The sequence below is a fragment of the Bos mutus genome, chromosome 3, assembly GCF_027580195.1.
Source record: "Bos mutus isolate GX-2022 chromosome 3, NWIPB_WYAK_1.1, whole genome shotgun sequence".
NCBI classification, from domain to species: domain Eukaryota; kingdom Metazoa; phylum Chordata; class Mammalia; order Artiodactyla; family Bovidae; genus Bos; species Bos mutus.
In genome coordinates this window covers 86,707,685-86,731,275 of record NC_091619.1, presented here as the reverse complement: position 1 = coordinate 86,731,275, position 23,591 = coordinate 86,707,685, and the positions used below count along the sequence as shown (strand labels likewise).

General features: G+C 42.2%; 1 protein-coding gene across 7 annotated transcripts in view; it reads right to left on the bottom strand.

The window, feature by feature from the left end:
• DAB1 (DAB adaptor protein 1) overlaps nucleotides 1-23,591 on the bottom strand; it is a 462,229-nt gene that overhangs the window by 340,865 nt on the left and 97,773 nt on the right. Inside the window, exon 2 of one of the 7 annotated variants that reach the window (XM_070367957.1) lies at nucleotides 18,327-18,402. The exons of the other annotated variants lie outside the window; for them this stretch is intronic. The gene's annotated coding sequence lies outside the window, so the exon portion shown is untranslated. The remainder of the gene's footprint in view (nucleotides 1-18,326; nucleotides 18,403-23,591) is intronic. 7 annotated transcript variants of the gene reach the window in all.

Sequence of the window (23,591 nt, the reverse complement as noted above, 5' to 3'; positions counted from 1 at the left end):
CCTCTAACATGGCCTCCAGTGAGTCCTGACTCATGGTACTCATGTCTTTGGTGACTTCCTCCCCTCTGAGTAAGAGCTAGACCTAGTGGCCCATTTTTAATCATTAGAATACAGCAAAAGTAATGAGAAGTCAGTTGATAAATTAGGTTACAGAAAGGCTCTGGCTTCCTTCTTGCTGGCCACCCTTTGTGCCCCTCCCCCGACCTGCCCCACGTTGCTTACTCCGATGGAAGTCTGCTGCCATATTTGAGATCGGCCCTAAGGGGAGACCCACATGGCAAAAAGCTAAAGGCGGCTGCTGGCCACCAGTCTGTGAGGAATGGAGGCCTGCCAACAGCCACAAGAGCAAGCTTGGGAACAGATCCATCCCATGCCAGCCTTGAGATGGATGCAGCAGCCCTGGCCAACACCTTGACTGTAGTCTTATTAGAGATCCTGAGAAAGAACAACTAGCTAACTAGCTAAGGCCACCTACCATAACTGAGGAATCTACATGCTTCTTGGTCTAAGATGCAAAGTTTGAGGGTAAAGCAGCAATAGCTAACTAAAAGGTGTTTTAAAACAGAAAATTACATATATATATACATATATATGTATATATATATATAAAACTTTTATTTATTTTTAGTCATGTAAATACAATCATCTTTTTTCAAGTCTGTTCAGGTGTCACTTTCATGAGCCTACCCTAATCACCCTACTGAAAAATTACAACTCAAGTCTACCTGTGTTCCCATGCTACCATATAATACACCAGCTTTTCAAATTTCCTCAATTCTTAAGCATCATCTTTGAACACTTTGCTGCTCAAAGTGGGGTCTCTGAACTAAAAGCATCAATATCAACATAGGAGTTTGTTAGAAATGCAAATCTTAAGGACAATTCCAGATCTACCAAGTCAAAATCTGTGTGATAGGAAATTCTCTAGCTGATTTACAGGATATCAATGTTTGATAAAAACACTATCCTAACATTCTACAAGACTGTCTTATTTATAAAATTTTACTGTTTTTTTTTTAATGTCTCTCACATTTCACCTGACCCCAATGAGAAGTGAAATACAGAAGTCACTGCTGATCCTGGTTTCCACCGTTTGGAAGAACCCAGTCTGCTTTTACAAAGGTAAACACAGAAATGAAAGAGATAGAGGGACTACACTTATGAAATTTTACAACCAATGCCACTTTGATCTAAGTGTGTGGTTTCTGCATCAGGAGTCACTCCAAATGAGAGAGTCAGAGCCCTCAACAAATCCCATACCTTACTCTCAGTTTGTCCCTAGTGATAAGCTGACTGAAATCTCTCTCCCATATGCAGCTTAAAAGATCCCAGGAATGATTCTGATTGGTCCTGAAACATCATTTACCTCCAGTCCAATGAAATGTATCTACAGAGCTAGAATTGAATACTTGCTCCAATCCAACCACACAGTTGAGGTGGTAAAGAAGCATCTCCGGGAGGAGAAAAGTGGATTTTCTTTTTCTGAAGAGGGGGAGAAAGTGCCTAGTGAATAGAATATCAAATGCTTGTTGAATTTTACAATTTTTTGCCCTTTAGGTGCTATTTCTCCACCTAAAATAGATACACAAAAGCCCTGATAATACCCACAACCTCCATAAACTAGCAGGTTGCTACTAAGCCTTCCTGAATCAGTTCAAGAATTACATCTTCTTTGAGATGCTCCCTAGCTCCCAGGGAAGATGTACAAATTCTTTACTGATCTTATTATATTCATCCACTCTATTGGAGAAAATAATTATTGCAGTAATTTAGTGTATTTGATTCAGTATGACAAATGCATTATTAAACACTCAAACTTTTATTTACCAATAAATACACACAAAAAATGAACGTTCATCCAACTCCTGAGCCTCTGGATTAAGCAGTGAGGAGACGGAGCAATGTTTGGGCTTTGCATAGTATTTTCACATTTTGCATGTTTATTTTGACATGATGGCACCATCACAGTTCAGTGGATTCTCTGCCCTTTAGAGCAGCACGATCTGTCAAGGTCATGTATAAAAACAGGCTCTTCCATCAACAACCGACATGCAGACTCCACGTCCACATGGGTTGCATCTGTCCCACATCTCCTGTCCCTTGCCCTCTAACAACTGCAGGTTAAAGGCCTCCCTGTCATTAGCATTGGGGATCCCCACCTGTCTCTCCACCTGGGAGACTCTCAGCAGTGGTGACAGATCTTACTGAATCACCTCGTCTTCTTTAGAAATGTTGTAAGGCCCCGGGGCGGCTGCTAATTACTAGACCTGTTTCTACTGTAGATGCCACTCTCCTTCCCCAGGAACAGCTTATCTGGAGAGCAGTGGGGGGAGCTATGGAGATGGGCATCTGCATCCTGGCAGCGCTCACGGACCGGCTCCCAGGAGGTAGGATCAGCAGCTGAGGACTGGCGGAGGGCAAATGTGGGTCAGCAGCAGCAGCTGCAAACAAGAGCTGCTGGCTGACTCTTCCATGACAGCTTTTCTACTCATATATTTGGAATCCAGGCACTTCCTCTACATTACTCACTGATGAATGATGCCTGCTTAGGCTAAAGCATCTTGAAGCCATTGAAAGTCCTGCCTCTTTCCCCTGCTTCTTTCTCTAGATATTGTCTGTCTCTTACAAACAACTGTCCCTCCCCTCAACATGCAAATACTTGGCGTGACCTCTGTGTGGCACATCAGCTCACAAGTTTTCTTTGGTGCATGGATGTTAGAAAAGTCTTTAACCCACACTACCTCTTCTGCTTGCCCACCTCCCTTAGAGATGCTGAAAAAGCCAAACACATGCTTTCTTGGCTTCCCTTCTGGCTGGAAGTGGTGATATGAATCCATTCTGGCACATAAAGAATAAACAGGGATGGAGGTCTCTTGCTTTTTGAGAGTTCTTCCTGGGGAATTTCTGGGGTTTTTTGTCTGTTTTGTTTTAAATCTATAATAAAAGAAAGGAGACAAATAATGAAAGCTCTACCGTAGCATCCTGGCTGTCATGGCTTCTTTGTGTTTTCAGTGATGTCATATGAGGATGTGGTACTTGTTTCTATGGTAGCTATTCTGGGACCATAAAGCATTAATCTAAGTATGACACACAGTAGAAAGAACTTCAGCACCTGATCACATCCTTGAACTACTACACCGATCTTGGGACCACCTACCTTGGAATCTCTGCTATATGAGATAACAAAATGACTTTCTTCCTGATCACTTGCAACCAGGGTTTCATTTTGCTCTCACTAACAGTTTCGCATTCCACTCAAAGTTTCTCATGCTAACACGTCTTAAACTTTACAAAGTCAGAGAGAAGTGAATGAAGGCACAGATCTTCCCCATAAAAACATGCATACTCACAATTTTTGCCTACAATTTCAGGAGCATCACAGACCCCCTATAAGCCCACCCATGAATAATGCATTACTTTCGTGCTCATAGAAAAAACCTGTCTATAGATTATGTATATACACACACAGGATTATATAATCAATACTGATATATACAGAGCCCCAAGCACTCCAAGACATTTTAAATTTCTTTGTCTTACAAGATACATCATCATCTTCATCATTTGCTGAATGCCTACTATGTTGATGGTACCTAAGCAACTTTCTAAGTACTCTCTATATAATCTCATTTGATCTCTAAGCCCTGTGAGGTAGGTATTACTATTAGCTCCACCTTAGTGGAGAGGAACTGAGACTTAGACAGACTAAGTAAACTGCTCCAAGTCACAGGACGAGTAAACAGTAAAGTTAAAATCTAAACCCAGGGAGTGTGACTACACATTCCCTTCTTTTAACATCTATGTTGTGCTGTCTCAATTCTGTATGGTAGACTAGGTACTATAATGAGGAAGTATATTAATAGTTTATAAATCACAAAAAATAGATGGAATTTTAACCTAAAGTGTTTGATTAACTAATGGTATTGGTTGTACATTTAAATGTTTTAAAATATAGCTGAATTCTTACAGTGTGGCTCGATCTGAATACAGGAGATGATAGAATGTCTTAAGTAAACTATTACATTTGTGTTACTTTAGGGTTTACGTAGATTTAATAACTAATCTGAATATAAACACCAAGTGCTTTCCATGTATCCCAGCCACTGTCAAGCATTTTATGTGCATTATTCTCCTTAAGCTTCCTAATAAACCTATAGGGTAACCTGAAGAGAATGTTACCATCCCCATTTTACAGATGATGAAACTGAGGCACAGGAAGGTAATGTGTGGAGGGACATACAGCTAAGAGAAGCAGATTTCAAGTCGGGTGAAAGCTTTACCATGAGTCACTGTGTTATACTGACTCCAGTTTCACCACTTGACTTGCATTGTCTTCATCTAGAACATGAACATTTGTAGTTGCATTTGCATTTTACTTAGGTTAAAAATCAAGTTTCCAACATGCAGTAACAATCCATTCCTTCTGACCTAGAAAGCAGGGCTCATGGCTTCTCTTGTGGCTTTGATTTCCAGAAAAGTGGAGTCAACCCACACTCTCTCTCTCTGCTCCGGACCTCTCTCCGGTCCTCAGTCACCACCTTGAGAATCTTACCAAGGCAATGGCATCAACCCTCATGTCTTGGCAGAGCATGCTCAGGTCCACACCTGTCATCCTGACTACTCTCTCAACTCCCAAGCTTTCATGGCCAGCTCTCCAATGGACCTTTTCTACACAGATGCTAAAAGGTCACTTCAAATCTGGTGTCTAAATACACCTGAAATTGCAGAATCTTAGAGAGGGAAGGGGAGAAGGCAATGGCACCCCACTCTAGTACTCTTGCCTGGAAAATCCCATGGATGGAGAAGCCTGGTAGCCTGCAGTCCATGGGATCACAAAGAGTCAGACACAACTGAGCAACTTCATTTTCACTTTTCACTTTCATGCATTGGAGAGGGAAATGGCAACCCACTCCAGTGTTCTTGCCTGGAAAATCCCAGGACGGGGGAGCCTGGTGGGCTGCTGTCTATGGAGTCGCACAAAGTCAGACACGACTGAAGTGACTTAGCAGCAGCAGCAGCAGAGAGGGAAGGGACCACAAAAAGCAGATGGTAAGAGTTAAAAGATTATGGTTTAGAGGTCAGAAAGCACGGGGTTCAAATCCTAGCTCTGAGCCCATTACTTCTGTTAAAGTGGAATAACTGTCACCTTTATTAAGGCTGTAGAAGGATTAAACATGATAATGGATACAAACTTGCTTACCGTAGTACCTGGCACATGTCACAGACACTCAGTACACAGCAGTCACATTTACTACTAGTAAAATGATCCACAAAATTCTGTTCATACACCGCATGCATGCATCTTTCCACAATACCCACGACAGATGGCCATCCAGGCGCCGCTAGAACATTTCCAAAGATAGAGAGCTCGCTCATCGCACCATCTCCCCAGGCAGCTGCTTCTATTATTGGATGGTTCTCACTGGCACCAAGTCTTCCCTATGTTGAGCCAAAATCTGCCTCGGTGAATTCCACTGGCCCTAGCTCTGCCCTGTGGAGTAGCACAGCACACTTCTGCTCTCACACAACAATCAATCCTTTGGAAACAGCAATCAGGTCCTCGCCACACCCTCTCTTCTGAAAGCATTCATTCCCACACACCCCTTCCCTTGACATGATTTCTATAGTATCCACTATGTTCGCTAGTTTCTCAAAGAGTGGCTGTTGTTGTTCAGTCGCTAAGTCAAGTTTGACTCTTTGTGACCCTATGGACTGCAGCACTCCAGGCTTTCCTGTCTTTAACTATCTCCTGGAGTTTGCTCAAACCCATGTACATTTAGTCAGGGATATCATCCAACCATCTCCTCCTCTGTTGCCCTCTTTTTCTTCTGCCCTCAATCTTTCCCAGCATCAGGATCTTTTCCAAAGAGTTGGCTCTTCGCATCAGGTGGCCAAAGTATTGGAGCTTCAGCAACACTCCTTTCAATGAATATTTAGGGTTGATTTCCTTTAGGACTGACTGGTTAGATCTCCTTGCTGTCCAAGGGACTCTCAAGAGTTTTCTCCAACACCACAGTTCGAAAGCATCAATTCTTCGCCACTCAGCCTTCTTTATGGTCCAACTTTCACATTCGTACGTAAATACTGGAAAAACCACAGCTTTGACTACACAGACCTTTGCCTGCAAAGTGATGTCTCTGCTGCCTTTTTTCATAAAGCATGGTATCCAGAGGAGATACAGCCATTTAGTAGTTGTATGAGTGAATACTGTACTTCCATGAATGCATTTGAAAACTGTATTGTGATTTTCTTAGTAGCCAGATAAATAGTCACTGTTGCAGCATTGAGGGCATGAGGTTAACTAAATTAAACCTGGAAGTCTCCTCTTGTTGAGAGAGAATATACTGGGTCTTCCCCACCCAACCCTCTTCCCATCAACTCTGAGCTCCCACAACTTGATATATCCTGTAGACTTTAACCAACTGAGAACATTCTGAATCATTTTTGTGCCATCTATATTAATAACCATGCCACAATTCTTCATCCAAGCTATTGACAGTACTTTTTAAAATAGGTTCTCCTAAATGTTGTCCTCTGGAGAAGGAAATGGCAACCCACTCCACTCCAATATTCTTGCCTGGAGAATTCCATGGACAGAGGAGCCTGGTGGGCAACAGCCCATGGGGTTGCAAAGAGTTGGACATGATAGAGTGACTAACACACACACACACACACACACACACACACACACACACATAGAGTCATCCTCAAATTCAGCACTCAAGGCCTCCACTCTGGTTCATTTCCATCCACTTTAAGAAACCAGTGTTCAGTGAGAGATACTATTTAAGAATCTCAGGATGTACGAGAGCCCTTGTCCTTGAGAGGGAGGGAAGACAGACCAACAAATGAAAATGACTACATAGCACAGCAAATTCTATGATAGGAGACAGAAGTTAGGAAACAAGAGTCCAGAGGTGGCTCACATATGTGGCCACATATTAGCATCACCTGGAGAGCTTCTAACTGCACACACCCCAAGCAAGTATATCAGAAGCTGTATGGGTGACCCAAACATCAGTACTTTACAAAGACCTTCAGGTGATTCCAACGCACAGCCAAATTTGAGAAACAATAGCCTACACAACCCCAAGTATTTCTCAAGCTTTAATGTATGCATGAATCACTGAGATATGTTAAAATTCAGGTGCTGAAATCTAAATGTCCATCAAAAGATGACGAATAAAGGAGATGTGGTATATATACACAATGGCATATTTCTCTGTCATAAAAAAGAATGAAATAATCCCATTTGCAGCAAGATGAACCTAGAGATTACCATACAAAGAGACAATTATCATATGATCACTGATATGTGGAATCTAAAAAACGTTACAAATGAACTTATTTATGAAACAGAAGCAGACTCAGAGACATAGAAAACAAACTTATGGTTACCAAAAAGGATAGTGGCGGGGTGTGTATGCAGATAAATTAGGAGTTTGGAATTAGCATGTATACGATAGGTAAACAAGTGCACTGGGACGACCCAGAGGGATGGTGTGGGGAGGGAGGAGGGAGGAGGGTTCAGGACGGGGAACACATGTATACCTGTGATGGATTCATTTTGATATTTGGCAAAACTAATACAATTATGTAAAGTTTAAAAATAAAATTTAAAAAAAATAGGTAAACAACAAGGACCTAATGTATAGCACAGGGAACTCTATGCAATATCTTATAATAAACTATAATGGAAAAGAACTTGAAAAAGAATATATATGTATAACTTAATCATTTTGCTATACACGCGAAACTAATACAACACTGTAAAGTAACTATAACTCAGTAATAAAAAAAAATCAGATGCTGAGTCTGTAGGTCTGAGGTGGAGGGTGAGATTCTGTATTTTTAATTCACTGCCAGGAGATGCTAAAGCTGCTGGTCCATGGACCACACATTGAGGAATGCAGGCCTAAGATATACCATCTAATTCTCCCTTAATTCCACCTTCAGTCTTGCCTCCTTATTTACTGCACACTGAACCTTTCATTCCAGCTGACTGAAAGAGACAAGCAAATGTAAGATAAATACAATGGCAGTTTGTTTATGACAGGAGCTGTGAGAGCCCAGAAGAGGGCACCTAATGAGACAAGAGGCTGATGGTGGCTGAGGAAGGCTTCCCAGAAAAGGTTATAATTTCACTGAATTATACACAGGAAAGTTATCCCAGGCCCATCAAAGCACTAGACCTAGCTTTATAATCGTGGGAGGAAAAACAAAACCCAGAGCACATTCAGGAAACTTCAGTGTTTCTGAGTTCCATGGATTCAATCACTCATTTAGCTGTAGCTGTGGCCTGGGACTTTCCCTACAAGGTTGATTTAACCATAACAGAACTTTTATTACATGGAAGCAATATCTCTACAACCAGACCATGATGTCTTCAAGGGCAGAATCAGGTGCAAACACATTGGACATCCTCAGTCCGCAGCAAAGTGTCCAGCCCCTAGAGATCTCAGAGTATGTTTGGAAAATAATTAACAGTAACATTACTTTTTAAATCAGATTTTTCAGTTCCAGTCTTCTTTTTTTCTTCCTGAAGCACAGACTGCTGTAAGGAGTTAAAAGTTATTTACCGAGATTTCGAAAATGACGCAAACCACTGAGATTAGGGTAGAGAAATGTTACCAAGGCTAATTAGAAAAGAGGAACACTTCTGAGAGAGGGGTCAAGAGGTGGAGTTGGTATGAGGATGATGTGTACTTGTATCTGCAGATGGTGGGTGGGTTTCTGTCTAATCTGAGAGCAACACAGCCCATCCCATTCAGATGACTGACGTGGAGGAGAGAGAAGTTACCTGTGTCTGGGGCACATGAAACCGCAAAGGGCTAAGACAGAGGAAGAGTCAGCCTAATTCAAGCAGACATTATCGTCAGCCCTGGTTAATGGGAAACAATTAATACAATCTATTTTTATGCAGATTAAAACATTTCAAATTAACAGGTCAATCGCACTCATATGTTCTGAATTTGGGCTCCACCAGAGCCAGGTGAACCATTACGTGAACCAATCTAAACTTCATTACAGAGGAGGACGCCGACTCAGAAATTCACACGAAACTCAATTTGGAGTTAATCGCTCACATTTTTTTCTCACCTACCAGATATCCTAATTTAAAGACAGATCTGCTGGGCTCTCTCTTTTATGACAAAAGACAAAGAGAACATGAATTATTCATTAGCAGTAAAGGTATCATTTTATCTGTTTATTTTCCAATTAGGTGAAGTCAGATAAAGAAGCAGTCAATAAAACCAAGAGATTTTCCCCCCCATTGTATGCAATTAAAAGTAGACCGTGTTAATGCGGGCCTTGGAGTCTATAAAAAAACATTCAGTTAGCAGTGTACATTGGAGAGGAGACTAAGATGGGAATTGCTTAAGGTCTAAATGCCTCCACATGGCAGGGCTCTGAAGGTCTTCCAGGGTAGCCCTCACCTGCCTTTCCTGCTGCCTGTATCTCCAAGCTACATCTCTAGCCAGTCCCCCTCCCCTCAACATCCATCCTCCTCAGCTTCGAAGCCTTTGCTCGGGCCCTGCCCTGGTTTTGCCAAGTCCTCTCTGCTTCCAGTAAACTCCCAAGTATTCTTTAAGGCACTGTTTTCCACTCTGTACTATGGGCTGTGCTTAGTTGCTCAGTCATGTCAGACTCTTTGCGACCTCACGAACTGTAACCCAGGCTCCTCTGTCCCTGGGGGATTCTCCAGGCAAGAATACTGGAGTAGGTTGCTATACCCTCCTCCAGGGGATCTTCCCAACTCAGCGATCGAACACAGGTCTCCCGAATTACAGGTGGATTCTTTACCGTCTGAGCCACCAGGGAAGCCCCAAAATACTGGAGTGGGTAGCCTATCCCTTCTCCAGGGGATCTTCCCAACCCAGGAATTGAACCGGGGTCTCCTGCATTGCAGGTGGATTCTTTACCAGCTGAGCTACCAGGGAAGCCCACTTTCCACTCTGCATCCATTAAAAACAGTCTCGATCCTGTCTCGCCTCCCACCACCCTCCACACCAGCACATCACGGAGCAGCTCCCCTCCTCCATGCTCCAGTCACTCCATGTGTAGCTCTGTTTGGGTTTCAACTGATTCCTTCAGAACCACTCGAGATTCAGAGTTGAGGCTGTCTCCTTTCTGTACTGATATCTTGGTGTCCTGCCCCAAGTGGGGCTCTAGGAATGTTTGCCCCATTCCCAAATAAGCCTTGCCTGCTAGGCACATGGACTCTAGAGCCCACCCCCTGTTGTCTCCTTCCTCACCTTTTACTTCCCCTTTCCAGAGAAGCCACTAGACTTCCCTGAACTTCAATTCCAAGTTCCTTTCAGGCCAAGCTCAAGCTGAAGGCAGGCAGACAAGAGGCAGGAGGCAGAATAACTCACCTCCGCTGGCACTTAATGTACACCTTGCTGAATCTCTAGTACAAATTGCCCTGCCCCTCCTCTGGACTCTCAGACCCCAGTGTTTTTGCTGCAGCTAAAGGGGGTCAGTCTGCTTTGTAAGAGTAGGTTATACAATGAAGCAGAGTGGGAAGGAGGGCAAAGGTCAGAACTCAACCCTGCTGCTTTCAACAAACCACTTAACCTTCCTGAACCGTGTTCTCCTCACCTCCAGAAGGGTGATAAACATCACCTGCATGCAGGTTCAGTGTGAAGACTAAATGAAACACTATATGCATAGCCTGGTTCTATGGAAGTGCTGTGATTGTAACCAGATATTTACATATTTTACTATCTATCAGACTGTGAGCTTTGGAAGGACAGAGACCATGCCTTGTTGCTCTTTTCCCTAAAGCTCTGGAATCAAATTGCTGTTTGTGTCCCCCCTAAAATTCCTATGTTGAAATCCTAATCCCCAGTGTGAAGGTATTAGGAGGTGGGGCTCTGGGGAGGTGATTATGTCATGAGAAGGGAGGAGATTAGGTCATGAGGGTGGAGCCTTCACAAATGAAATTAGTGCTATTTTATAGTGTGTGTGTGTGTGTGTGTGTGTGTGTATATTAAGAAGCCCCAGAGAGCTCCCTCACCCCTCCTACTATGTGATACCGCAGTGAAGTCAGCAGTCTATACAGTCCTCAAGAGGGCCCTCACCAGGAGCTAACCATACTGGTACCCTGATCTAGACCTCTAGTCTCCAAACTTGTGAGAAATAAATTTCTATTGTTTATAAGCTGCATAGTTTCTACGGTACTTTATTAAAGCAGCCCAAACTAAGACACAAGCCAATCATCAGGACATCCATTCTCATGATCAAACGAAAAAGACAATGCTCATGTTCTGTCTGATCCAGACACATAAGATTCCCAAGCTGGAAGCAAGGGAGGGCAAATTATGACCTAATCCAACTTTTCCAAAAGTGACCTCTGGAGGAAAGTAGGAAACAGAAGTGTTTTGAAAATGGGTTCTATGTACAGGTGCATATGGAAAACACTCTCCTCTCCACTGCAGGATTTCTCAGAGCCTTTAGTGTTACCATGAACACTGTGATTGTTGGGAATGGCAGTCTCATACACAGAATCCCTCAACCTCTGTTCAGACACATAAGAATGGTCCCTGAGGAGCCTAGAATCCTCCTTTATCAAGTGCTAACAGTTGTGTCCGGCTTATTGCCTTTATGGAAATATTTTTTCCTGTTTCAGACTCAGTGTGTTCTCCTCTGTTCTGTTTAAGGATGTGCATCAGTGGCCCTCAGGTACACTCCCAACCTTCAATATTTCAGACTCCATGGTCAGGGCGTGTAGGCCAACTGCCTTGCTTTTGCCTTGAGGGATCAGCACCCACTACTGGGGCTGATTTTGTTCTGTCTCTTCACCACATAAGAGCTGTTCCATCCACTGCCTGACTGCACTGTTTCCTTAGCAACTCTGATACCAAGATGCAGAGTGCAGAAGTGCTTGGACTTCTACTACTGGTAGCTGGCACTGTGATGACCCTTGCTCCCCTTCATGGAGTAGAAGTCTCCCCACCACCTTGCTCCCCTTCACTGGGAAATGATGCATGATGTTCTGCTCAACACCAAAAACATGGTGCAGGTAGCTTCCTAGTCAGCTCAGGCTGCCATAACACAAGACCACAGGCTGGGGGCTTCAGTAATACACTTACTTCTCACACTTCTGCAGGCCGGCAAGTCCCAGATCAAGGTGCCAGCAGACTGTTTCTGGTGAGAGCTCTCTTCCTATCTTGCAGATGGTGGCTTCTTGCTGTATCTTCACATGGCAGGGACAGAGAGAAAGCCCTCTGGTATCACTTCTTACAGGGCACTAATCCCATCATGGGGGCACTGCCCTCATGATCTCATCTAAACTAAGTGTCTCTCCAAAGCCCCATCCATTAATATCTTCACCTGTGGGTGCTCACTCAGTCGTGTCTGACTCTTTGTGATCCCACAGACTGTAGTCTGCTAGGCTCCTCTGTCCATAAGATTCTCTAGGCAAGAATACTAGAGTGAGTTGCCATGTCCTCCTCCAGGAGATCTTCCTGACCTGGGGATTGAACTGCATCTCTTGCATCTCCTGCATTAACAGGTAGATTTTGACTACTCACTGGCACCACCTGGTAAGCCAAATATCTTCACATCTGGAGGTTAGGGTTTCAGTATATGACTACTATTGAAACAAACATTCAGTCCATATCAGGCAGCATTTCCCAACCTTTTCCCACACAGAACCCTCTTTACAAGAACTTTAGGTGGGACTACAAGCCCAGGATCACACTTGGGGATTTCCTAGGCTACTCTAGAGTATGAGCTGTTGGAGAAGAGAAAGAGCAACACTTATCTTCCAAGGGATTATCCCATGCATCACCATTATGCAGCACCAGGTGGCTTCCACAGAGGAGTTTGTTAGTAATTTTCCTGAGAGTATGAATGCATCTCTCCAGGACCTGTGGGGAAACTATCGTCCAGCCTTCCAGGGGTGCAGATGGGGCCTCTTTAGACCTGCTGCCAAATCTGGCAATCGAGCGTTCGAATGGTTCGCTCTGCCATGGAGGATGTCAGGGGAAAAAAGGTTAAGAGATCACCAAAATGAGAGCATGTGTCAGAACACACCTCCTGTGCCTTGGCAGGAGAAGGGAAATGTACATGCTCGAGCTTGCCAGAGAACTGAAACAGAATGCAAAGGAAAGGATTTCCATTCCATGGGCTAGGTGGCTCCACTATGGCCCCTAGAGATGTGAGTAGACGAATCACTGACTTTGCCAAAGTTATTCTTCCCCAAAGCCAAAGAGATAAAAATGTTTTAAAAAACGAACATGGGAGCCTCTTCTATAAATGCTGCTGGGAAAACTGGGCCACTACATGTAAAAGAATGATATTAGAACCGTTCCTAACACCATGCACAAAGATAAACTCAAAACGGATTAAAGACCTAAATGTAAGACCAGAGACTATAAAACTCTTAGAGGAAAACATAGGCAGAACACTCAGTGACATAAGTCACAGCAAGATCTTCTACGACCCACCTCTTAGGGAAGTGGAAATAAAACCAAAAACAAACAAGTGGAACCTAATTAAACTTAAAATCTTTTACACAGCAAAGGAAACTATAAACAAGGTGAAAGCACAACCCTCAGAACGGAAGAAAATAATAGCAAATGAAACGACTGACAAAGGATTAATTTCCAAAATACATAAGCAGCTCATACAAATCAATACCAGAAAAATAAACAATCCAATCAAAAAGTGGGAAGAAGACCTAAACAGAGATTTCTCCAAAAAGACACACAGACGGTTAACAAACACATGAAAAGATGTTCAACATCACTCATTATTAGAGAAATCCAAATCAAAACTACAATGAGATATCATCTCACACTGGTCAGAATGGCCATCATTAAAAAGTCTACAAACGATAAATGCTGGAGAGGCTGTGAAGAAAAGGGAACTCTCTTGCACTGTTGGTGGGAATGTAAATGGACACAGTCACTATGGAAGACAGAATGGAGATTCCCTTAAAAACTAGGAATAAAACCATATGACCCAGCAATCCCCCTAACTAGGCATACACCCTGAGGATATCAAAATAAAAAAAGATACATGTACCCCAATGATCACTGCAGCATTATCTACAATAGCTAGAACATGGAAGCAACCCAGATCCCCATCGACAGATAAACGGATAAAGAAGCTGTGGTATATATAGACAATGAAATATTACCCAGCCATAAAAAGGAACACATTTGAGTCAGTTATAATGAGGTGAATGAACCGAGAGCCTATTATACAGAGAGAAGTCAGAAAGAGAAAAACAAATATCATATACTGACACATATATATGGAATCTAGAAAGATGGGACTGATGAAATTATCTGCAGGGCAGCAGTGGAGACACAGACATAGAGAACAGACTTATGGACATGGGAGAAGGAGGAAGAGAGGGCGGGATCTATGGAGAGAGTAGCACGGAAACTTACATTACCATCTGTAAAATAGATAACCAAAGGGAATTTGCTGTATGACTCAGGGAACTCAAACCAGGGCTCTGTAGAGGGGTGGGATGGGGAGGGAGATGGGAGGGAGGTTCAAGAGGGAGGGGACATATGTATACCTATGGCTGAGTATACATAGATCAGATCAGAACAGTCGCTCAGTCATGTCCGACTCTTTGCGACCCCATGAATCGCAGCACGCCACATATGGAGAGGGCTAAAAGGCTGGCAGGGAACAGGCCTTAGAAAAACATGTTCATGTTGACAACACTTCAAGGAACAAATTCCAAGCTAATCGCCTGCGTTTGAAAATGCCTATCATCCCAGTATCCTACCTTTCCATAATTCTACTGTTCATATTCTGTATTCCTATCACAACCCTCACACAGAAGCCACAAAGCACCTGGAGTTCAGTGTAAGGAGAGCAGGGCTCCAGTCAAGGGATGTGGCTTAGCAGACCAAGGCACCCCACAGTCACCAAACTAATCAGTGTGTTCACAGCAGTCCCATTCCAACAGCCAAGACAGGGAAACAACCTAAATGCCCTTGGACAGAGGAATGGATAGAGAAGACGTGGTGCATGTGTACAATGGAATACTACTCAGCCATAAAAAGGCTGAAATCATGCCATTTGCAACAACATGGATGGACCTAGAGATTATCACACTAGTGAAGTAAGTCAGACAGAAAAAGACAAATGTCATAGATCACTTATATACATGGAATTTATCTACAAAAGAGAAACAGACTCTCAAAGAACAGACTTGTGGTTACCAAGGGGGACCGAGAAGGGGAGGGATGAAAAGGAAGTTTGGGATTAGCAGATGCAAACTGTTATATATAGAATGAATAAACAATGTCCTACTGTATAGCACAAGGAACTATATTCAATATCCTGTGATAAACCATAATGGAAAAGAATATGAAAGAACATGTATATATATATGTACAAGTGAATCACTTTGCTATACAGCAGAAATTAACACAACATTGAAAATCAACTATACTTCAATAAAATAAATGAAAAAACAAACAACAACAAAAAAACTATCCAGTGTCACAAGAGAAGCAGATGCCAGGCAGCCTGCCTCCAGTCCCATTTTCTTTCCTCCCTGCACAGCCCATAGGAACATATACTATATCCCATAACACAAGCTAAATGGACATGATTCCCTATCTCTTTCTAGTTATCAGTTACAAAGTCAATGATAGAGAGGCTTTTTATGGGCTACTTCTCACTGTTGGTCGTGACACTAGTTTTGCCATGCACTCTCCCTTTCCAGGGCTGCCTGTCTGCTTTTTGCATATTTAAATAGCAATTCTAATCATCCGGGTTTGACGATCTGCCTTGAAACCTTTCTCTAGTGTCATCTGTAGTTCGAGTCTTTGTTACATTTAGATTCAGCAAGCTTATTCATGCATCACATTCATTAATTCCAGGATGGTCTGCAATTTGTCTCTTCCAGAAAGAAAAAGAAAATACATACACACACATACCTCTATATTCAGAGGACACTCGTAATGGTGAAAGCAGGTGCCTGAGTGCTCAGCATTAAATCTTCTATAGAGTGAAAAATCTACTATTAAATAATCTGGGAGAGGTCAATCAATAAAAATAACTAAATAATTGATGGTGTTATATTAGGTTAAAGTATAACATATGATCTTCATTAACCCGTCAAGAAATATCGCTTGAGTTAAACCACCTCTCTCAAATGAGCATTTCTGGTGTTAATTCAAAAGGCAATAGCAGTCACCCAGGGGATGTTTTTAATGTTTTATGCTTTCACTGCAGCGGTGTTTATAGAGGGGTTAGCAGGGCAATAAGGATCATATTTAGGAAGGCGGCTCGGTGACAGCTAAGGCACTGAACTACAATCAAGTCACCTGCCTTCATGTAAGCAACGTGGACAGCTCCACTCTGGCTACTCAGCCTGGATGAGGAATAACTGACAAGCTGGTGGAAATTTACTGTAGGAGTAAAGGGCTTTCCCTTTTCTTAAAATAAAATACAAAATCTCTGCACTTGGTGTGTTTCATACGGCATTTGGCTCTGAAGTGCCCTTGGTTATTGCTGCATTTTACCGCTGAGGGGTGGGGAGGGTGGATGTGTACCACTACTCAGGTTTCAGGAAACAGAGCAGGAAGCAGAGTGCACAGGTTCTGGAGTCACAGAAAACTGAGTCAGAATCCTTGCAGTGCCCCTGACTAGCTGGGTAGTCTGGAAAACTAATTTAATTTTACTGGGTCTCAGTTCCTTACCTATAAAAGGGAGAGAGTAATAACGACCCTGCTTCAGATGGTAAAGAATCTGCCTGTAACGTGGGAGACCTGAGTTCGATCCCTGGGTTTGAAAGATCCCATGGAGAAGGGAACAGGGCTACCCACTCCAGTATTCTGGCCTAGAAAATTCCATAGACAGAGGAGCCTGGCAGGCTACATACAGTCCATGGGGTCACACAGAGTTGGACACGACTGAGTCCCTTTCACTTTACTAACGACCTTGAAGTTCGGTGAGACAATGTTCACCAAACATTTAGCCTTTAATCTGGCACAGAGCAGACAGTTAACAACACGTAGGTTTCTTCCCCTTTTAGCAGATGAGAAGATACAGTGCCAACAGGAGGTGCTTCTTGAGAGCAGGTGTTGCCCCTCACCGCTCACTGTGTGCCTAGGGCTCGGGGACACCCGGCATAAAGATCGCTCAGGAGCCTTGCCCACACTCACACTGCTTTTTAGCCTGTTGGAAAGCCCTGCTCTTCCCCCCGTAGGTGCTGCACTCTGACCCCTCTGTGGTTTTGCACCTTTTCAGCATATGCTGTTCCCTCTGTCAGGAATAAGCTTTCCTCTTTTTTTTCTGATGAGCCTAGTTTCTTTTTTTTTTTTTTTTTTTGCCACCTAAAGAGCATCATCTCTATAAACAATCATCTTTTCATCCCTGAGTTCCTCACCCCTTTGAGTGAGAGTGATAGTCACTCAGTCATGTCCAACTCTTCGCAACCCCATGGACTGTAGCCAGCCAGGCTCCTCTGTCCGTGGAATTCTCAAGGCAAGAATTCTGGAGTGGGTTGCCATTTCCTTCTCCAGGGGATCTTCCCGACCCTTTTCGGTTGGCATTTCCACACCGGGAGTCGGACCTGGGCCACCTGGGTGATAACCAGGATTCCTAACCACTAGACCTCTTTTACCTCTTCCTATTTACTCCAAGGAACCTCAAACTCTCCTTCACACCTGCTACCGCTGCCCCTCACTCCATCACTGAACTTAACCTTGTTATGTCATGTTTTGTTTGATTCTCTGTTTCCATAAATGCTGGCACAGAAACTGAACTGTCTGCTAACAGTAAGGACAAAAACAATGTAATAGTAAAAGTGGCTAATATATACAGACATACCTCTGAGATACGAATTCAGTTGCAGACCACCACAATAAAGCAAATATCACAATAAAGAGAGTTACACAATATTTTTGGTTTCTTGGTGCATAAAAAAGTTGTGTCTGAGGATCTGTCTCCTCAGGCAAAGGAAACAAAAGCAAAAATAAACAAACGGGACCTAGTAAAACTTAAAAGCTTTTGCACAGTAAAGGAAGCCATAGACAAAAAAACAAGTAGACAACCAACTGCATGAGATAAAATATTAGCAAATGATGTGTCTGATAAAGGGTTAATATACAAAATATATAAACTGCTCACACAACTCAATATCAAAGCCCAAATAATCTGATTAAAAATGTGGGCAGAAGACCTGAATAGACATTTTCAAGAGAAGACATACAGGTGGCCAACAAGGCATGATAACATGCTAAACATCACTAACCAGGGATATGTAAATTAAAATCACAATGAGATATTACCTCACACCTGTCTGGCTATCATCAAGAAAACCACAAATAACAGGGACTTACCTGGCAGTCCAGTGGTTAACTCCACACTTCCACTACAGGGGGTGCGGGTTTCATCCCTTGTCAGAGAACTAAGATTCTGTGGGCCAGGTGACATGGCCAAAAAAAAAAAAATAGGCTATAAATAACTATAGTCTATTATAACTATAGTCTATAGTAGACTATAAATAATCGAGTAGAAATTCCACTCCTGGGTATATAGCCAAAGAAAACAAAAACACTAATTCAAAAAGATATATACACCCCAATGCTCACAGCAGCATTAGTTACAACAGACGTAAGACATGGAAGTAACCTAAGTGTCCATCAACAGCTGAACAGATGAAGAAGTGGTATATAAACATAAATGGAGTATTACTCAGCCATAAAAAGGATGATATTTTGTCATTTACAACAACATGGATGGACCCAGAGGATATTATGTTTCATGAAACAAGTCAGCAAAAGACCAACACTGTACATAACCACTTATATGTGGAATCTAGAAAATTAAGACAAATGAGTGAATATAATAAAACAGAAGCAGATCTGGAGAACAAACTAGTGGTTCAGTGGGAGGATGGGAGGGAGGAGGGACAAGACAGGGGTAGGGGATTAAGAGGTACAAGCTATTATGTATAAAATAACTAAGATACAAAGATATACTGTGTAGCAGAGAAAATATAGCCAATGTTTTATAATAACTTTAAATGGAATATAATCTATTAAAGTACTGAACCACTGTTGTACACCTGAACTAATGTACTGTAAATCAATTATACTTTAATTTAAAAGTTACTTTTACAGTATACTGAGTTAAGTGTGCAATCGCATTATGTCTAAAAAATAATGTACATAGCTTAATTTAAAAATACTTTATAAATAAAAATGCTAATCACCATCTGAGCCTCTAGTGAGTCAAAGTAGTAACAGTGAAGATCACTGATCACAAATCACCATAACAAATATAACAATAATGACAAAGTTTGAAATATTGCAGGAATTAGCAAAACATGACGCAGAAATATGAAGTGGGCAAATGCTCCTGGAAAACTGCACCAATAGACTTGCTCAACTAGGGTTGTCACAAAACTTCAATTTGTAAAAGACATGATATCTGAAACATGCAATAAAGGCACAGGAAAATAAGGCACGCCTTTACTTGGTGTGCACTGACTATATCCCATATCCCAGACACTGTGGGAATCACTTTATGACTGTTTTATTCTTCCAATAACCCAATTGTTTAAATATTCTTATTACTCCCCTATACAAATAAAAATATTGGCATAGAGAGGTTTAATAACTGGTCCAAGATTCCCAAGCCTCTCCCAATAGGGTGACACCACAGCACTGTGGTAAAGGGTATGACTCCAAGAGTCTAAATGACTTGGCTGAAGGATGCTTCACCATTAACCAGCAGTGTGACTGCGCCTGGCTCAGTAACACACTTAGTCACTTTGGCCTGCTCAGCTAAGAAGTGAAATTCCAGGATCCTGCTTCCCTTTTAGCTAAGGTTGGAGGCAGAGGAGATATAGATAAAAGTATCCCTTCCCCCCAAAGGCAAAGCCTTACAAGTTGAATGCTTTTACCCTTCCTACAATTGTTCTCCTTTCTCCTGACGTGGAACTGAGACAAGAAAACTGGAGCTACAGCAGCTAGTCTGCTCTCATGAGAAACAAAAACCACACAGTAGGGATGATGGATCAGAAAAGCAGGAGATCTTGGGCTCTTGATGATTTTCTTGAGCACATTTCCCAGCACGAGTTTACTATCGCTCTTCTTTTAATATAATAATATAACGAAAATAAATATCTTAATTCTTCAGGCGACTTGTGGAGTTTTCTGTTATTCACAACCAAACACATGGAAACAGATACAGTATCACTGTGCCTCATCCCTCAACTGTCAAATGAAGGTAATAACAGTATCAATGTCTTATACAGTGATGTTAGGATTAAATAACAATATATTTAAAGATCAAAGCTTGGTTTCTGGCACACAGTAAGAGCCTACTGAATATTTATTCTTATTATCATCATTATTACTTCTTCTGTTTCTACTACTAGTTAATGAGAGACCTGGTACTCAGGAATTCCACTGCTCAGCTTTTTTTTCTTTTTTTATATAAATCAGTCCTCCAAAGACTCATCTTTTTTACAGAGATAAATATATGTGGTAAATTAGCCATCTTTCTCTGTGGTTTTTGAAGGTTGCTTCTAGATTTCCTTGTCATTTGATGGTCAATCCCTGAGATATACATAGGAAAGGCATTACTACCCACGCACAACAAATTAAAGACCTGCAGACTCAGAGATATAAAGGGATTGCTCAAGGTCACATGGCTAACTTTATTCTAGGTTTTAAGGAAGTTGGCATAAATTCCCAGGTTCTTACCCTATTCCAGTAAGAGCTTCTCTGGTGGCTCAGGTGGTAAAGAATCTGCCTGCAATGCAAAAGACCTGGGTTTGATTCCTGGGTCGTGAAGACCCCCTGGAGAGGGGAATAGCTATCCATTCCAATATTCTTGCCTGGAGAGTTCCATGGACAGAGGAGCCTGTCCATGGGGTCACAAACAGTCAGACATAACTGAACAGTTTTCACTTTGACTTACCTATTCCACAAAGCCCTGCTTGATCTGACCTCTGACTACCTTCCACGAAATAGCCTTCCTTCTTTTCTACATTGTATTGAAGTTTAATTGATTTACAATGTTGTGTTAATTTCTGCTGTACAGCAAAGTGATTAATGATACACACACACATATACATTTTTCACATTCTTCTCCATTATGGTTTATCACATGATACTGAATATACTTCTCTGTGCTACACAGGACTTTGTTGTTTATTCCTTCTATATGTAATAGTTCGCATGTTCTAACCCCAATCTCCCACTCTATCCCTTTGCCACGTCCGCTCCCCCTTGGCAACCACAGTCGGTTCTCCATGTCTGTGCTTCTGTTTTTGCTTACTAGCCAGGTGCATCTGTGTCATATTTTAGATTCCATATGTAAGTGATTTCATTATCCAGTGTCTGTTTCTTCATGGCTTTCTTCATTTAGTATGATAATCCCAAGTTTCATCCATGTTGTTGCAAATGACATTCTTTTTTATGACTGAGTAGTATTCCATTGTATGTATATACCACATCTTCCTTATCCTAGAGTGTAAGTCTCTTTAAGGCAGGCACATTGTCTATTTTGTTTACACTGTAGTCTTAAAACTAGAGGGAGGAGAAAGTGAAGAACTCAAACCCCTGCAAAAGTCTGAGCTTCATGCAAAGAGAGACCGGGCTCAAATCCTATCTTTGTCATGTAACAGTGTGAGGGAAATAAATCACTGAACAGCTCCAGTTCACAGTAACCTCATATCTAACAGGAGAAAGAGCATACCTATCTCACAGGATTGTTGTCAACGTGACAGATGATTACATGGGTAAAGAATGGAGCCCCATGCCTAGCATACACATGTTTAAAATAAATCTAGCTCCTCACCCTTCTATTTCTCCACTCATGTGCATCAACTGCATGGTGCCAAGTGAATGGTGCTCAACCAACCAATTAACATCAAGAAAAAAAGATGAACAGAAGAAAATGCTGAAGGCTCTGATTGCCCTGCTCCTAACAGTTACCTACCTCCCTGCAGACCATGGAGACTGCAGTTGGTATCAGTACCTATCACTTATGATGTCATGAAAACTAGATAAATAACTAAGTAACTGGTGCTTCAGTTAAGTGCTTAGAATAGGTCTGCACATAGTAAACTCCCAATAAATGTCTGCTAATATTATCACCTGTGTTTTTGTGAACAAATCCAAGCACATTTGATATTTTCAATTATCACTGAATGTCTAGATCTGAGACAAACTAGAACCCACCACTGTCATCATCATTGTCCTTATACATTTATTGACAAGAGGTACTGTATTGGGAATAACAGAGAGCAGGGTGGAGGAGGGAATAAGGGGGAGAAACAGATGCAATATGTATTTAGGTGGAAAAAGAAAACTGAAATAGGTTTTCAGCCTCAGACTCCTGTTTCCTCAGGGTAAAGACAAGCAGGCCAAGTAGAAGCTCCCGTGGCAGGTGTGAGTGGGGCAGAGTGGTCCAACCTGGGTCACCATGATTAAAGCGAGGCCAAAGAAAGATACACAGCCCTGTGTGTGACAGAAGGGTCTGGAACAATGCTCAAAGGACATGTGTCTGAGGGAGACTCCAAGCTGAGGACTCTGGGGCCTGAGTACAGGACTGAAGAGACAGATGTGAAAGGGCACTGCTTGGGGTCAGACTGCATGCCCTCCAGGCCTGACTGCTGCTCACTCAGCCGGCTCCACACCATGAGGGTTGGGGGGCTAACTTCTGCCGGCTCCACACCATGAGGGTTGGGGGGCTAACTTCTCAGAGCCTTTTTTCATCTGTAAAGTGATGTTAGTAACTCCTCCTCCCCACACATTGCTACAAAAATTCCTAACTTAATGCCTTACATCCAGTGAGCACTTAATAAATCGCAGCTAACTAAAAATAAAAACAGTAGCCAATACTTAAGAGGACTCACTATGCATTAGGGTTTCTTTGAAGTACTTTGCAAATAGGAACTGATTTAGTCCACACAATAACCCTATGTGGAAATGCTATTCACAATAAGAATGATGATGATAATAGCAGCAAAATTGGCACTTCCCACAGTCAGGCATTGTTTACAGCTTTCCATATATTAACTGTGACTCACAAAAACCCGGTGGAGTAAATACTATTAATGTGCCTATACAGATGAAGTTTCTATACAGATGAAGACACTGAGGCAGGGATTAGTGAGCCTACCTGAGGTCATCTGGATAGTAAAGATTGAGGTTGGCATCTCTTCCAGCTTAGCTATGGTACCTCTCAAAGGATAAAAGCTCAGGAAAACCCTAAAGTAAGTGAAAGGACACTGCTGTCCTCCTTGTTTATAAATAATGAAACAATGGCTCATAGAGGTGAGGTATCACATAGCCGGAAACTGAAAAACTGTTTCTCTTCAGTAATGATCATCAAACCATAGCCTTTTGATCTGTGGTCCAGGACTCCCATCCACTTCAGCACAGTCTTTTCAACGATCAAATAAGTTAGTTCTATTAGGTAAATATATTCTACCTATTCTTCAAAGCTGGGCTGACATCTGCAAATGCAGAAACAAAAATTTAGGAGCTCTCTGGCTTTCTTCCAGAGATTAGCGATCGCGGTTATGTGGGACCTGGACATCAGGGGAAAAAGAGGCACAGCGTTAAAAAAGCAACTTTATGTACTCT